Raw genomic sequence first — 17,113 nt, 5'->3', positions numbered from 1 at the left:
TCAAGGAACGTGCGGACTCTCCAAATGTGTCACTCGCTATCTGGTAGCCATGGCAGCGGCAGATCTACTGGTCGTTATCATCGATCTGATATTGAGGCAGATTCCGATTGCTCATCAAATAAGCATTGTGCGATCCATTCCCGTGTGTAATATTCACGCGGTCCTGCTGTACGCAGCCACAGACTGTTCTGTCTGGTTCACCGTTCGTTTCACCTTTGATCGATTTGTGGCCATTTGCTGCCAGAAACTGAAAACTAAATATTGCACCGAGAAAACGGCGGCTGTGATTCTCGGAACAGTGAGTGTGCTGTCCTGTTTAAAGAACATTTTCTGGTACTTTATGTATCAACCTTGGTACACGATGTATAATAACCCCTGGTTTTGTTATGTGAGCGTCCGTGTTAAGACTTCAGGATTATGGACAGCAATCGAACTCCTTCATTATATTCTCACCCCGTGTGTCCCGTTTGTTCTGATTCTGCTGCTCAATGCTTTCACCGTCAGACACATTTTAGTGGCCAGCAGAGCCCGCAGGAGACTCCGGGGACACGACAGTGGGGAGAGTCCCAGAGACCCAGAGATGGTGAGCCGAAGGAAATCCATCATTTTAATGTTTGTTATCTCGGGGAATTTCATCCTGTTATGGGCGATGTTTATGATGTGTTCTATAGCTCAGCGAACGTGGTATCTTGGTTATATGTCTTTAGAACCACCTCTTTTTGGACTAGAAATTGGATTCATGCTCCAACTCCTGAGTTGCTGCACAAACACTTGTATTTATGCAGTGACCCAGAGTAAATTCAGAGAGCAGTTGAAGAATGTGGTGAAATATCCCATTACTATAATTGTTAAATTCATTAAACGTTGAGAGGAATGGAAGAATTTCCAGCTTCAGTATTCAATCCTGGTTCATGTTCCACCCGACCCGATAGTCCCCGCCGCACTGTCGGAGTGTCAGTACTGAGGGAGCGCTGCACTGTCGGAGGGGCAGAACTGAGGGAGAGCTGCACTGTCGGAGGGTCAGTACTGAGGGAGTGCTGCACTGTCGGAGTGTCAGTACTGAGGGAGCGCTGCACTGTCGGAGGGTCAGTGCTGAGGGAGCGCTGCACTGTCGGAGGGGCAGAACTGAGGAAGTGCTGCACTGTCGGAGGGTCAGTACTGAGGGAGCGCTGCACTGTCGGAGGGTCAGTGCTGAGGAGTGCTTCTCTGTCGGAGGGTCAGTGCTGAGGGAGAGCTGCACTGTCGGAGGGTCAGTGCTGAGGGAGCGCTGCACTGTCGGAGGGGCAGAACTGAGGGAGTGCTGCACTGTCGGAGGGTCAGTACTGAGGGAGAGCTGCACTGTCGGAGGGTCAGTACTGAGGGAGAGCTGCACTGTCGGAGGGTCAGTGCTGAGGGAGCGCTGCACTGTCGGAGGGGCAGAACTGAGGGAGTGCTGCATTGTCGGAGGGTCAGTACTGAGGGAGAGCTGCACTGTCGGAGGGTCAGTACTGAGGAGTGCTTCTCTGTCAAGAACTGCTGTCTTTTGACTGACACGCTAAACCTCTCAGGTGGACTTGATTGATCCCACCGGGCTATAACGAAGAAGAACAGTGGAGAGTCCTGGACAATATTTATCACTCAACCAACATCACTGAAAAACATGATCATTGTCACGTTGCTGTCTGTGGGCTCTTGTTGTGCACAAATTAGCTGCCGCGTTTCCTACATTAGCACCGCAATGACTACACTTCAAAGTACTTCATTAGCTGTAAAGTGCTTTCGAACAACCTGCGGTCGTGAAAGGCGCGGAATAAATACAAGTCGCTCTTTCTCAGATGGCGCAAATGAGCATTTCCTAATGTAAAACACACACACTCCAACTAGTTTTGCTGCAGCTGTAGGAGGTCACGTACAGGACGAGGTCAGGGCCTCGTGTATGACAAACATTATTCACTAACAGTTGATAGGAACAGATGAGAAATGTTATTCCCATAAGACCAGGTAATCTGGAGAGAGTGTGGGAATGCAAGATTATGAACAGGACTGGGTATAAGATGGGTTTTATCATCGAATTGATGAAGAAAATGTATTAACCATAAGTCACAGTATTTACTAGCCCCCGAATTTGTACTAATGATAAAGATCAACGACTGTCCCACAAACCCAACCTAACTGGCGAGCTGTCTGGGCTGGAATTCATTGGGTCGGGTCATCTCTCGTCAGACCCATTTCAAGCTGATTGCGGAATATGGAGGATCTGGGCGAATATATAGATGAGTACTCGGTGCATCATGGCGAGACATCTCGAACGATCAGTGATCTTCTGGGAAAGACAGAGTCCTTGATTGAGTTAGCATAGGTCATTAAAAAGGACATTCTGCAGATCTCGAGGAAGGTTAGAACCAAAATTGCATTGCTGCTCGTGGCTGAGATCCGAGTCCAATAATGGTCTCAGAAAGGTGTGAGAAAGATTGAAGGAATGAAATAAACAGCTACAAGAGGATAGCGCGATGGAAGTAAACGATGAGAAGGGGAAGGCAGAGAAAGAGTTAAATATAAAGGTAGAGAAAAGAGATAAAGCTGAGACACTTGCTGCACAGGTTTGAGCAAGTTGGATTCCACGTGCTGAAGTTCTGCTAAAGAGAAGTCGAGGGGTGGAGGAGTTAGAAAGCGCTGTAGCGGAATTATAGATGAACAATGGTCCAGCTTTCGGCAGACACAGCCGATTTTACAGGAGTAGGGACCATCAGGCAATTCCGCTGTAGTTACAGTGTTAGAGAATGAGTCGAGTCCATCTGACGCCTCTCGTTCACCCTGTTCAATGAATAGTCACCAACATCTGTTCCTCCACCTCCACTTTATCCACCGTTACCTGCCGCCCCTGTGCTATTCCACACTACGCGTCACTTCCATCAACTCCAACCCAACCCCAACCCATCATTCATTTCCAGCTGCGTCACCTCCACCTCACACTTCCCCACCACTCCAAGCTGCCCCAACACCAAGGCCAACCTATCCTCCACTTCCAGTCGCTTCAACTCCACGTCCCACCTATACACGTCTCCCATCTGTCCCAATCTCCAGACCGTGGCCTTCCGCCATCCACTGGCAAGCACTCCAGCCCGAATATGTCCATCAGCAACTCCTTGTCTGCAGGTAGAATCCATAATCTCCTCAACCGCTAATCAGTGAAAAGAGGATCCTCGTGGAGCAGTGCGTGTCGGTTTAGCAGACTTGATTTTCGCTTCGGTATTTTCACTGATTGAAATACAAGTTTAAATCTCTCACGAGCGCGGCTGTGATACCATTTTAAGTCAAAAATCACCCATTGGCTTTTCACATCTTTTCAGCGTCATCACCAACATCATCTTATTGACCATCACCTGGGACCAGTGAGGATTTTCACCCTATTCCGCCACCTCCTCATCACCGTTGTCATAGTCATCAAAATTCACACACCCTCATTCTGAAAAAAGACCTTTGGAGAGGAAATGAAGTATGTGCAACCCCCAGAGATTGTGCAAAGATAGAGACTGTCTGTAGTTCGTTCTTCGAAGTGGTGCATCAAATGGAGGAAGTTCACCCAGTCAAACACTGTCAGGACACGCTCGCCAGTAACGACATTGGGATTTGGATCAAAGGCGGTTAAATGGAGTTACGATGGAGATCAGCCAGAATCTAAAAGAACGGCTCGAGGGGGTGAATAGTCAACACCTGTTACTTTATTCCTAAGGTGTCGCCAACCTTAAGCCAAGTTTCAGTCGAAGCCATGATGCCAATGCAATCATCCATAGTATGTACTTGGGTGGAAATCTGAACTATAAGATTCTATGACTCTGAGACATTTCCTCTGACAAACCCCAGTCAGGGGCTTGTTTGATGCATCTGCTCAAAGCAGATTGGCGCATGTCCCCTGCAGTGTTGTATGGCATCAATAATACAAGGCCAGCAGCGGGTGGTCACAACTTGGTCAGTGCTTCTCCAGTGAGGCAGAGCCGCAAAAATTATGTCTTGTCTGACATCCCCACGTACCACTACGATGATTTTTAATTCGGTTCCAGGGGCATTGTTGCCCGAAGTGCCTTCAAACCAGAAAATGTTTTCCAGTGTTACCTTTACCCAGATCATGCATACAGAACATCTGAAATCCGAACAGGAGTAGGCCATGCGGCCCCTCGAGCCTGCTCCGCCACTCATTAAGATCATGGTTCAACATCGACCTCATCACCATTTTCCTGCCTGATCCCAATATCCCATGAGATCCCTAGTGTCCAGAAATCTATCAATCTCAGCCTTGAATATACTCAAACACTAAGCATCCACAGCCCTTTGGAGTAGAGAATTCCAAAGATTCACAACCCTCTGAGTGAAGAAATTTCTCCTCTTCTCAGTCTTAAATGGCAGACCCCTTATTCTGAGACTATGCCCATTAGTTCTGCACTCTCCAGCCAGGGGAAACAACCTCTCAGCATTTACCCTGTCAAGCTCCTTCAGAATCTTATATATTTCAATGAGATCACATCTCATTCTTCTAAACTACAGAGAAAATAGGCCCATTTTATTCAACCTCTCCTCATAGGAGAACTCTCTCATCCCAGGAATCAATCTAGTGGACCTTCGTTACACCGCCTCTAAAGGCAAGTATATCCTTCCTGAGAAAGTGAGAACGAAACTGTGCACAGTACTCCCAATGTGGTCTCAACAAAGCCCAGTACAACTGTAGCAAGATTTCCTCACTATAAGGAAGTATTGCTGCAATTGTTACAACCTTGCAATAAAGGCCAACATTGAGTTTGCCCTCCTAATTGCTTGATGTTCCTGCATGCTAACTCTGTGTTTCTTGTCCGAGGACACACATACCTCCCTGAACACCAACATGAAATATTTTTCACCATTTAAAAATATTCTTCTTTTTTGTTCTTCCTACCAAAGTGAATAACCTCACATTTCCCATTCAGCGTGGATAGATTCTCCTATTCTTGTAGACCTGCCCTTTTTACATCAGTGGTAGGGACCAAGGCAGCGTGACATTGACCATTGGAAAAATGCAGCCTGCAGTACAGAAAGGAACAAGAATAGGGACAGCTACCTATGTACACTTGTACGAATGGAGGAACACAGAAAAATCTGCTTCAATCATACTTTCAGGCATCGCATTCCAGGTCAAAACTACTGATTGCATAAACACATTTTTCCTCCTGTCGCCTTTGGTTCTTTTGCCAATCACCTTCGATCTGTGTCTTCTGTTTCTCGAACTTTCCGCCAATATGAACAGTTTCTCTTTATTTACATTATCTAAACCCTTCATAATTTTGAACACTTCTATCAAATCTCATCTTAACCCCCTCTGCTATGAGGAGAACAACCCCAGCTTCTCCAGTCTATCCACGTAACTGAAGTCCTTCATCCCTGGAACCATTCTAGTAAATCGCTTCTGCACCCTGTCTGATGTCTTCACATCTTTCCTGAAGTGCAGTGCCCAGAATTGGAGACAATACTCCAGTTGTGGTCGAAGCAGTGTTTTATAAACGCTCAACATAACTTCCTTGCTTTTGCACCCTATGCCTCTATTTCCAAAGCCCAGGATTCCGTAGGCTATTTTAACCACTTTCTCAACCTGTCCTGCCGCCTTCAAAGATTTCTGCACATATACCCCCAGATCGCTCTGTTCCAACACCTCCCCCCAGCCTAGAATTGTATCATTTAGTTTTTATTGCCTCTCCTCGTTCTTCCCGCGAAAATATATCACTTCGCACTTCTCGACATTAAATTTAATTTATCATACGTCCGCCCATTCCACCAGCCTGTCTATGTCCTCCTGAAGTATTTTACTATCCACCTCACTCTTCACTACGCTTCCAAGTTTTGTGTAATTTGCAGGTTTTGACATTGTGCTCTGTACACCCAAGTCCAAGTCATTAATATACAGCTAAAAAAGTCGTACAATGCTCTGGGGAACACCATTATATACCTTCCTCTAGTCTGAAAAACAACCACTCACCACTTCTCTCTGTTTCCTATCACGTGATCTAATTCTTATCTCTCTGGCCACTGCGCATCTCATTCCATGAGCTCAAATTTGGTGACAAGCCTATGATATGGCACTGAATCAAACACCCTGTGGAAGTCCATATTCACAACATCAAATGCATTCCCCTCATCAACCCTCTCTGTTGCCTCATCAAAAACTAAATCAAGTTATTTAAACACGATTTGCCTTTAACAAATCCGTGCTAGGTTTCCTTTATTAATTCACACTTGTCCAAGTGACTATTAATTTTGTCCCATATTTAATTTCTAAAAGCTTCCCCACGACCGAGGTTAAACTGACTGGCCTGTAGTTGCCGAGTTTATCCTTACGCCCTCTTTTAAACATTTGCAATTCTCCAGTCCTCTGGCATCACTCCCATATATAAGGAAGATTGCAAGATTATGGCCAGCACCGCTGCAATTTCCACCCTTCCTTCCCTCAGCAACCGAGGATACATCCCATCTGGACCGGGTGACATATCTACTTTAAGTACAGCCAGCCTTTCGAGTACCTCTTTGTCATTTTTCAGCCCATCCAGAATCTCAACGACCTCTCACTTACTGTGACTTTGGCAGCATCTTCTTTCTTGGTAAAGACAGTTGCAAAGTACGCATCTACTAACTCAGCTATGCCCACTGCCTCCATGAGTAGATCTCCTTTTTGGTCCTGAATCAGTCCCACCCCGCCTCTCACTGTCGGTTTATTATTTACATGCCGACAGAAGACGTTTGAATTCCCTTTTATGTTCACCGCAAGTCTATTCTCATACTCTCTGTTTTCCCCAGTTATTTCCCTTTTCACATCTCCTCTACACTTTCTATATTCATCCTGGTTCGGACTTGTATTATCAACCTGACATCGATCATACGCCCCCTGTTTATGCTTCATCTTTCTCTCTACCTCTTTCGTTATCCGGGAATCTCTGGCTTTGGTTGCCCAGCTTTCCTCCTCGTGGGAATGTACCGAGACCGTCCCCGAACCACGTACTCTTTAAAGGCGGCTCATTGTTTGATTACAGTTTCGCCTTCCGATCTTTGATTCCAATTTATTCGGTCCGGGTCCGTTCTCAACCCACTGAAATTGGCCCTCCTCCAATTATGTATTTTTACTCTATCCCATCTCCTGTTAAGTAATCTTGCGTTTGATTTTTCCTTGTCACTTTCCATAACTAACCTAAAACTGATGATGCCATGATCACTGTTCCCTCAAGTTCCCTCCCCGTGACACTTACTCCACTTGGCACGCCTCATTCCCCAGAACCAGATCTAGCAATGCCTCCTTCTTCGTTGGGCCATAAACATACTGCTCAAGAAAACTCTCCTGAACACAGTTCAGAAATTCCTCCCCCTCTTTGTTCTGTGCACTTTTACGATTCCATTCTATATTAGGATAGTTGAAGTCCCCCATTATCACAACTCTATAGTCCTTTCACATCTCTGTAATTTCCCTGCAAATTCACTCCTCGATATCCTCCCCACTAATTGGTGGCCTTCAGAATAAACTCAGTAATGCAATGACACCGATGTTGTTTCTTAACTCTAACGAAATAGACTTTGTCCTTGATCCCTCAAGGACACCCTCTCTCTCCAGCGCTGCAATATTCTCCTTAATCAATGCTGCCACCCCCACCACTACCTCCACCTACACACCTATTTCTTGTCTTCCCTGAACACCTTGTATCGAGGAATATAGAGTACCCATTCCTGCACTTTTTTGAGCCAGGTCTCTGTTACCTCTACCACATCATATTCCCATGTGAATATTTGCGCCTGCAGCTCACCAACCGTATTTACCACGCTTCGTGGGTTTAAACACACCCACTCTAATCCTATCTTCGACCTTCTCGTCTTCTCTCTTAGTCTGATCCCACCTAATAATGTGCAATTTCTTACTCTAGTTCTATCTCTCTCTTTCAATCCTTTGTGCACCTCGTTTCTCCTTTCTAATGCTACATCCTGTTGCCCATCCCCCTTCCAAATTACTTCAAATCCCTCCACCACTTGTGAACCTTCCCATGTGTACATTGGTCCCAGCTCGTTTGTGGTATAACCCATCCCTCTTGAACATGTTCCTCCTGTACCAGAACTGGTCTCAATGCCCCAAGATTCTGAAACCCTCCCTCTTGCACATGTCTATAGCTACACATTACCCTGTCTTATCTTCCTATTTCTCTACTCACTCGCGTGTTGCACTGGGAGTAATCCAAAGGTTACTAACGTTGAGGTACTGCTTTTTAACTTCCTCCGAGCTCCTGAAATTCTAGCCGCAGGACCCCATACCTTTTCTTTCCTGTGTCGTTGGTAACCACATGGACCACGATATCTGGCTGTTCCGCTTCCCCCCGCAGAGTGTTCCACACCCTCTTCATGATGCCCTTTACCCTGGCACCAGGGAGGCAACACACCAAGTGGGACTCACAGCGACGGTCAATGAAACGCCTGTCTGTGCCCCTTACTATCGAATCCCAAATGACTACTGCATTTCTACACGTCACTGTGTTCCCCTGTGCCCCATGGTGCCATGCTCAGGACTACTCTCCTTCGAGCAGTCATCACCCTCACTGGCATCCAGTGATGAACACCGGTTTAGCAGTGGCACACATTCAGAAGATTCCTGCACTGCCTGCCTCTTTCTAACCTTTCGAATGGCCACCAACTTGCTATCCTGAACTCTCTGTGGCTGTGGGGTGACAACCTCCTGGAACGTACGATCCAGAAAATCTTCAGCCTCCATGATGCTCTGCAGTGACTCCAGCTGCCCCTCAAGCTCAGAAACCCTTAGCATGAGCTTGAGGAACTGGAGACATTTCCTGCACACTTGTCCCTCCAGGACACATGAAACGTCCTGAAGTTTCCACATGGCGCCAGAATTGCAGGCGATGGGTCTCAGCTCCCGTCTATTGTATTCAGGTTTTTTTTCTAATCTCCCTTTCGACACTCCATTATTAGTAATTTACTTAATGTTTAGTTAACCCGACTAACCCACCCTTTTATTCCGGGTCTCTCAGTGATCTTATTCGCTGTTCACTGACTTTCCCCCACCACACCTAATGCCCCCTCTCACCAAATTCTCAAGTTTCCACTCTGTTCACAATCCACTCAATTCCCTCAGTGCTTCAGCGGACACCTTTCACTTGATACACCTTTTGAGAACAGCAGTTACAACTATTCAATCAGCTTCCGGCTCAAAGTAATTAACCTCTATTCAGACAATCACCTACAGCTGATTAACGGCTAACTGCCACTGACTTGCAGTTACTGTTAACTTTTACTGAACTTGCAGTTTCTGTTAACTGTGACTGAACTTGCAGTTTCTGTTAACTATTCCATAATTTGCAGTTTCTGTGAACTCTTACTGAACTTGCAGTTTCTGTTAACTTTTACTGATCTTGCAGGTTCTGTTAACTGTTACTGAACTTGCAGTTTCTGTTAACTGTTACTGAACTTGCAGTTTCTTTTAACTGTTACTGAACTTGCAGTTTCTTTTCAAGTTTCAAAGTCCTATGTTGAATTATCAACTGAATTTTAATTTCAATTCACCCATTACTTTAACAGAACCCCCCTCTCACCAACATCACATGAGCTGCATTATCTGGTACAGAAATAGTCATCAAATTGCTAAGTGGAACTTTAAATGTGCACCCTGTGCTCAGGACAATGTTGCATCCAAAAGACACATTGAAAAGGTGAAAGTGTCAGATGGTGAACCTGACAAATAAATATATAAACTCAAAGTACCCGTTCCAGGGTGGGTTGGAACCGCCAACCTTTTAATTAATAGCTAAGCACGCTGAACGATTGCACCACAGAGACAATTTAACACAGCAATCACAAAAAAATTACAGAGCTATGGGGAAAGAGCATTGGACAAGAATGGGACTCATTGGATAGCTCTTTGGAAGAGCCGGCATAGGTAACATGGGCCAAATGCTGTGCTTAACATGATACTGTGATAATTAAGATATAATTCATGTATGCGAAGCAATTTTGGGCGCTCTATGGCGTTTCAGTAATGTAAGAGCTGTGTTTTTTTTGTGTCGATTTTTAACGTTATTCCGTTACATCAGGTCAGGGACTCTTATAAATGATTGGGTGTAAAAAAGTTCCAGGCCATTTATGGCACTTTATCACCCAGTGTGCGGAACGACCTGGGTAGAAAGTCAATTCTGTGCTAACAGCAGCATTAAAGCCGAAGTTAGACGCCTTATCCTTTTGACCACGCAATCACTGATCGTCACTCGTCAGCAAATGATGTTAAACCCGGAGCAGAAGTGATTGCAGACTCGGATTGTATCTGTCTCTTGCTTTCACTTCGTTGATGTTGTTCATTCCATGTCTTCTCTCTTCTTTTAGCATGTTAGCTCTAGAAATGAAGCCCTGTGCTTGGTTTGTCTTTTTATGGCTTTATTCACCTGCGTCGTTACTTTTAGTGATTTATGTGTCTGTCCCCCGAGATCCCTTTGCTCCAGTGCCCCATTTAGTCCCTTATTATCCAAGAAAAATGTGGCCTCCTTAATCTAAATACCAAAGTCCACCACCTCACAATTATCGATATTGAAATTAATTTGCCAATTGCACGCCCATTCTGCAAGTTTATTAATGTCTTCTTTCATTTTGACACATTCTTCCTTTGCATTAACTACACCTCCCAATTAGTTGTCATCTGCAAATTTTGAAATTATACTTCCGATTCGCGATTCCAAATCTTTCATGTAAATTGAGAACAACAATGATCCCAGCACTGATCCCTGTGAAATACCACTTCCCACACTTTGCTGGTCTGAGTAGCTACCCTTAACACCTACTCTCTGTTTTGTGTTTTGTAGCCAGTTTGCTATCCACCCTGCTACCTGTACCCTAAGTCCACATGCTCTACCTTACTCATGAGTTTACAATGTGGTACCTTATCAAAGGCCTTTAGAAAAACCAAATATATTAGATCTACTACATTGCCCTTGTCTACGATTTCTGTTACTTCTTCAAAGAATTCAATAAGGTTGATCAAGCATGATTTTCCCTTCTGAAATCTGTTCTGACTACTGCTTATTATATTTTCGTTTTCCAGATGTTTTTCCTATTACATCTGTGAGTAAAGATTCCATTATCTTTCCAACCTCAGAATTTAAGCGAACTGGTCTATAGTTCCCTGAACTTGTTCAATCTCTCTTTTTAAATACAGGAAGAACATTAGCTGTCCGCCAGTCGTCTGGCACTATTCCCTTTTCTATTGATTTTTATTTATATATTATAGTTCCTCTGCAATCTTTTCCCGAACATCTTTCAATATATGTGGATGAAATCCATATGGATTAATGGTTTCATCCTCTCTATGTTTGAATTGTTTATCAATTATTTCTCCGCCCCCCGCCCCCGCCCCCCGACACCGTGCCTTTTACTTTAAATGTCTTTAGATCCATTTTGATCTATTCATCTGATATCATACCCACTTTATTAGTCTCCCTGGTAAATACTGAGGCAAAGTAACTGTTCAATATTTCTGCCATTTCACTGTCATTACCTCTGAGCTAATCTTGTGCATCCCTTATTAGCCCTACCCCTATCCTATTTTTTCTTTTGTTGTTTACGTGTTTGGAGAACACTTTAACTATTTCCTTTTATATTCCTTCATACTTTAATTTCGTAGTTCATCTTTGCTTTCTGAATTGTTTTTTGACATCTTTCCGAACTTCTTCTTATTCCCCTTAGTCAACCTTTCCTTTATTGTCTGTACAATTGGAATATGCCTTCATCTTCAGCTGCTTATGTATCCAATTTTTTTCATTATTGGCTCGATCTCTTTTGTTTTTTGGAGCAATATATTTCTCCTGGACTCTATTGATCACCATTTTAAATATTTCCCACTTTTGTTCTATCTCTCTGTCTTTCAACATTTTTTTTTTCAGTTTAACTTCCCGAGATCCATTCTCATCCCCTCAAAATTCGTTTTTTTCCCCAATCTATTTCTTTGGTCTTTGTCTTATTTACGTTTTTTTCAATCATTATTTTAAACCTTATTATGTTATGATCGCTATTGCCAACATGTTCCACTATGCGTCCCTCTCTTACCTGCTCCTGTTCATTTCCCATTACTAGATCCAGCAGTGATTCCTCTCTTGTTGGGCTTCTCACATTCTGAGTAAGAAAGGAGTCCTGTACACACTGAAAAAATTGCATCCCCCTTCCCCCTTTACCGACCTCTTCTTGTCAGTTTATTTTGGGGTAGTTGAAAACTCCGATGATTATTATTCACTGTTTTTTACTGATTTGATAGACTTGTCTAGCTATTTCTTCCTCCACTTGGCTTCCATTATTCTGTAGTCTGTAGAATATACATATTACCGTGGTCGATCACTTCTTATTCTTTGCCTCAACCCACATGGATTCCCTTTCTATCCTAATATTATTCAAGTCCCTTTTTTCCATTGCCATTATATTGTCTCTAATTCGTACAGCTGCTCCTTCCCTTTCAATCATTTCTAAATACGTCATATCCTGAAATATTTAACAGCCAGTTCTGTTCTTTCTGTAGCCATGTTTCAGTGATCCCGATAGCATCTGGCTCCTCGCTTCGAATTACTGCCTCCAGTACCCCCGTTTTGTTTTGGATGCTGTACACAATGCTGTACAGGCAACTTAATTTGTTTTTAATATTTGCTCCCTCTCGCTTCATTTTTAACAGTCAGTTTGTACTGATATTCTTTACCTGTATTTGTTCCGTGACTGTTTAGTTCCTTTCCGTGTTCTTCCCTTTAATCTCATATCCTATTTCTTTTATCTTCAGACTTATATTATTTTCACGAGATCTCTCCCCGTTTAAGGTCCTATCCACAAACCCTTTTATCCTTTCCGCTAGGACATTGGTCCCATTCCGTCCTAGCGGTACAGCTCCAAACTGTCCCAGTACTGATGACAGCATTGCATGAAATGGAACTCTTCCTTCCCACACCAGTCCTTCAGCCACGTATTCACCTTCCTGATCTGCCTATCCCTGTGCCAATTATCACGTTTCTCGATAACAATCCCGAGATTACCTCTCTGAGGTCCTGTTTTTTCATTTAGTTCCTAACTTCTGATAATCCTTCAGCAGGAGCTCCTCCCTTATCTTCCCGCCGTCATTGGACCCTAGATGGCCCACGACAACTTCTTCCCCCTTCCAAGTTCCTGTCAGGAATATAAGATGTTGAGAACAGTATTTAATATTCTGCAGGATAATGAATATAAACAGCAGGAATGTTGTGTGAAAAAAATGGATAAGAGCCGTTTTTGGGTGCAGGTAGCGGAATGCGCTATTAACCGCGCCCAATGACACTTGCACAGGCAAGGTTCAGCTGGACCGAGGAACAAGCTCCCATCAGCGTTCCATTCCGGGCCTGACACGTGGAATCAATGCAATTCATACTTTCCACCACCAGGGGAGCTCAATCTCTGAAACGCAGCATGGTTCTTCGAAATTTCTTAAAGGCATCTTATTTGCTCAAAAAATAACAGGCTACTGTCTGCACCGAGTCCGAACGGAGATCAGCCATTGCACACGTAAAACACAGATGCAGGTTGCATCCCTATGTTTGCACACTGATGTTTAAACATTGAATAAAGGCTGTGCACTCCGAAATCCCACATCCTCCAATCTGCACGACAGACCTCACCAATCTGCCGATCTGAGTTGGTACCAGGTCTGGAGAGTCCATGCACCAAGGTTCTCTGCTGATGCTGAGAGATCTTCTTCCAAAAGGTGGAAGAAGGAGTGACATCCTATATCCGCAGAGCGGGAGGGAGTGGGGGGTGGTGCAAGAGGTCCTCCAGACATATATCAAAAAGGCAGCGGGAGGCAGCGGGGGACGATGTCAATGCCAGGCGCACAGCTTCATGAACATGGAAGCAGTGCAGGAAGAAGTTCAATGCTCGGACATCAGTCGTCAAGGTGAGTGAGGTCAACTCTCAAGTGGCGTCTCCTATGGACTGCACCACGCAATACACCCACCATCTCCCATATCCCAACAAACTCTTCCATTAGTACTCAACTCTTTGAAGGAGAGGCTTTCTCTCACCCTCACACATTACCACTGTTGCAAGCCGCCCACCCACAACTCACAGGTCACACAAACTGGCAGCTATTCAAATATGACAGGCACATCACCGAAACACACGTCCTGCTTTCTTGAAGGAAAAGGTGGCGCATATCAGGAGGCAGCAAGTGGCAGTGGCATTTAGCCCGCCGAGCCTGTTCCACCATTCAATGAGATCATGGTGGACCTGTGACCTAACTCCAAGTCCCCGCCTTAGCCTTAATACCATTGTTTCACAGAAATCGATCAAACTCAGATTTACCATTCACAAGTGAGTTACATCAACTACCGTCTGCAGAAGTGCGTTCAACACGTCTCCCACCCTTTGCCTGTAGAAGCAGAGGTTTTGTGGATGCAACTAATGTGGAGAAAATAAAATATCTCCAGATGTTGTGCAGATTGAAGCTGAATATGAATTTATCCCAATTCACGCGATGTTATGAATGCAGAATGAAAATGCTCCTGCATTGGCTGGTAATCGAAAACCAGCTTCCTGAAAGGCACGCAAGAAATCGACGTTCCTATGCAGCAGTTGGCTGCATGTGTCCACTCGGAAACCTGTCTGAAAGAACATACAGACTCACATGCCGAAAATGTCAGTGTTTGATGAGACCATCTCTAGTGGCGCAATCGGTTAGCGCGTGGTATTTATATAATAGCATCAGGCTTGAGAAATACCGAAGTTGTGAATTCGAGCTTCACCTGGAGCAGTTTACCGTTTTGCTTCTGCACATTTCCAGCGGAGTTCAAGGTACAACTGGTCAGTTCCATAAAGCATTTCATTCTTCGTGTTCTCATGTGGGCATTTCGGGTCCTCTGGCCGGCGGTATTGCAATAGCAGGTGTGAGTTTATTTCTTCACAGGCCGGACAGGGGGAGATTGGTGACAGCGTGAAATGGCAAAGGAGGCGGCACGAGATCTCTAAATCTAAAGAACCGAAATCACAATTCTTCTTTACGTGAAATAGACATGCTTCTGTTTGAAGTGTCGTGTAGGAAAATGGGGATCGGGCGGGAAAATGGAGTCGAGGTCGAAGATCAGCCCTGATCTCATTGAATGGCGGAGCAGGCTCGAGGGGCCGTAAGGTCTATTCCTGCTTCTATTTCTTATGTTCTTATGTAACAGCTGACCCGATCCTCGTTGCTTGGCGGTTTGATTTGCAAAATCCCGACGCCTATCCGCTTTATCCAGTTTGTTGCTCCCACTTTCACGTTCAACTTGTTTCACTTCCTGGTCATGTGATATAAAATAGCGGAGTGCAGAAGGTTCATCGCCCGCAGGAAGATCAACGGTGGAAGGAATGAAAGCAGCAATTTTGCGTCGCCACTAATGATGAAACGCACACGTTCCCTTTATTTTTCGTTGTTCTCTCTTCGAGTAAACTTGGGGGAAAGTGAAGCGAATTTCAGTGACTGGAAAATCACCAGCGGTTCCGGCTGCATATGAAGAAATTGGCGACATGGGCATCTGAGAGGCTGAAATGGTTCACATTGTTCCCGAGTTTCGGTAAGAGGCAGCACGGATTGATTTGTAGCGCTGAATGTCTCTGCATTCTACCGCCCACGGAGATGATGCTGGAAGTGTCTGCAAGGAGTGGGTGGAGGATAAAAAGTATCTAATTTATTCGAAAAAAGAAATCAGATCAGCCCAACTAAACTCAGTGTTAACCATCCAATTAACAAGCTGCAGATAACTGCACCAATCCAAACATTTCCAGGTAACTATGGAAGAGACTCACTTTGAAGCAGTTTAGATACTAAGCAATCTCTGTACAAACAAGGGACGGGTGGTGTGAACAGGCAATCAGTGGTCTTTCTAACTGATCATCTACTGTCCAAATGTTTCTGGTAAAAATGGTGATCAGAGAAGATCAAAGCCCTTTTCTGAGAATGTTCACCAAAGTTCAACATATTGACAACACAGCGCAGGCATCGTATCTCCCGCAGTTGTTGCTCCGCTGGAAAAGCAGAACTGGACAGCTGTTCTAAAATTAACTACCGAAACAGGGACTTGGGTCCTGGACCTTCAGTTCACTTCTTTGCTTAAAAGTCGAATGATCGAACGACTGAGCTATCCAGGCTCGTGGTGGTGTGAGTTTCCATCATACAGATTCATGGTCGTTCTCGGAATTATCCCTTGTGGGCGTCGAACTCGGGTGAGGGTCCATTTTATAAAATTTTCAGTAACGTTTAGAGGGGAATCCTTGTTTGTGTTGTAAGAAATATGGAGAGGAAACTCGTGAGTTTACAATTCTTCTTGTTTGTGCCAAATGTCCTGTCATTCGTTCGCACCAATTAAAAAAACACTTTACCCAGTGGCTCAAAAGCTAAACTTGTCCCACACGGGATCTGGTAAAGGTCTCTCGACCTGTCAGCGGACCAACAACTTAAAGCGGAATAATTCCACGTTACTCAGTGACTCCGGGAAACACATTTACCTTCCGAATTTTCCAACACGACACTTCAAACAGAAGAATGTCTGTTTCATGAAAAGAAGAATTGTGTGTTCGGTTCTTTAGATTTCAAGATTTCGTGCCGCCTCCTTTCCCATTTCATGCTGTCGCCAATCGCCCCCTCTCCCGCCAATTAACAACTAAACTGACACCTACTATTGCAATGCGGCCGGCCAGAGGACGCGAAGTGCCCACATGAGAACACAAAGAGTGAGATCCTTTCTGGAACAGACCAGCTGTCCGCTGAAATCCGGTGGAAATGTTCAGAAGCAAAAGGTTAAATTGCTCCAGGTGAGGTTCGAACTCACAACCTCGGCATTTCTCGAGCTGGTTACTGTTATATAAGTACCGCGCGCTAACCGATTGCGCCACTGGAGCCAAGTGGAAACAAAGCTCCAATCAAACCCTCTAATTTCCGGCCTGTGAAAGAGTATGTTCTTTCAGACAGGTTTCCAAGTGGACACACGCAGCCAACTGCTGCTCGACCATTGGTGTTTTAGTGGTCGAAGACTTGCCTGCCACACAGGAAGCTGGGGTTTGATTACCGGAGCATTTTCATTCTGCATTCATGACATCGCGTGAATTG

At 44.6% G+C, this 17,113-nt stretch overlaps 1 non-coding gene across 1 annotated transcript; it reads right to left on the bottom strand.

Annotated features, from left to right (window-relative positions):
- Positions 1-16,810: 16,810 nt before the first annotated feature.
- trnai-uau (transfer RNA isoleucine (anticodon UAU)) lies at positions 16,811-16,905 on the bottom strand. Its single transcript has 2 exons — positions 16,868-16,905; positions 16,811-16,846 (listed from the first exon to the last, which is right to left on the bottom strand). It is a non-coding gene; the product is annotated as a tRNA-Ile (tRNA).
- Positions 16,906-17,113: the final 208 nt, after the last annotated feature.

The sequence above is a fragment of the Heptranchias perlo genome, unplaced genomic scaffold (genome assembly GCF_035084215.1).
Source record: "Heptranchias perlo isolate sHepPer1 unplaced genomic scaffold, sHepPer1.hap1 HAP1_SCAFFOLD_54, whole genome shotgun sequence".
Taxonomy (NCBI): domain Eukaryota; kingdom Metazoa; phylum Chordata; class Chondrichthyes; order Hexanchiformes; family Hexanchidae; genus Heptranchias; species Heptranchias perlo.
Note: the sequence above shows the minus strand (reverse complement) of the source record. Positions and strands in the feature narration are given on the sequence as shown.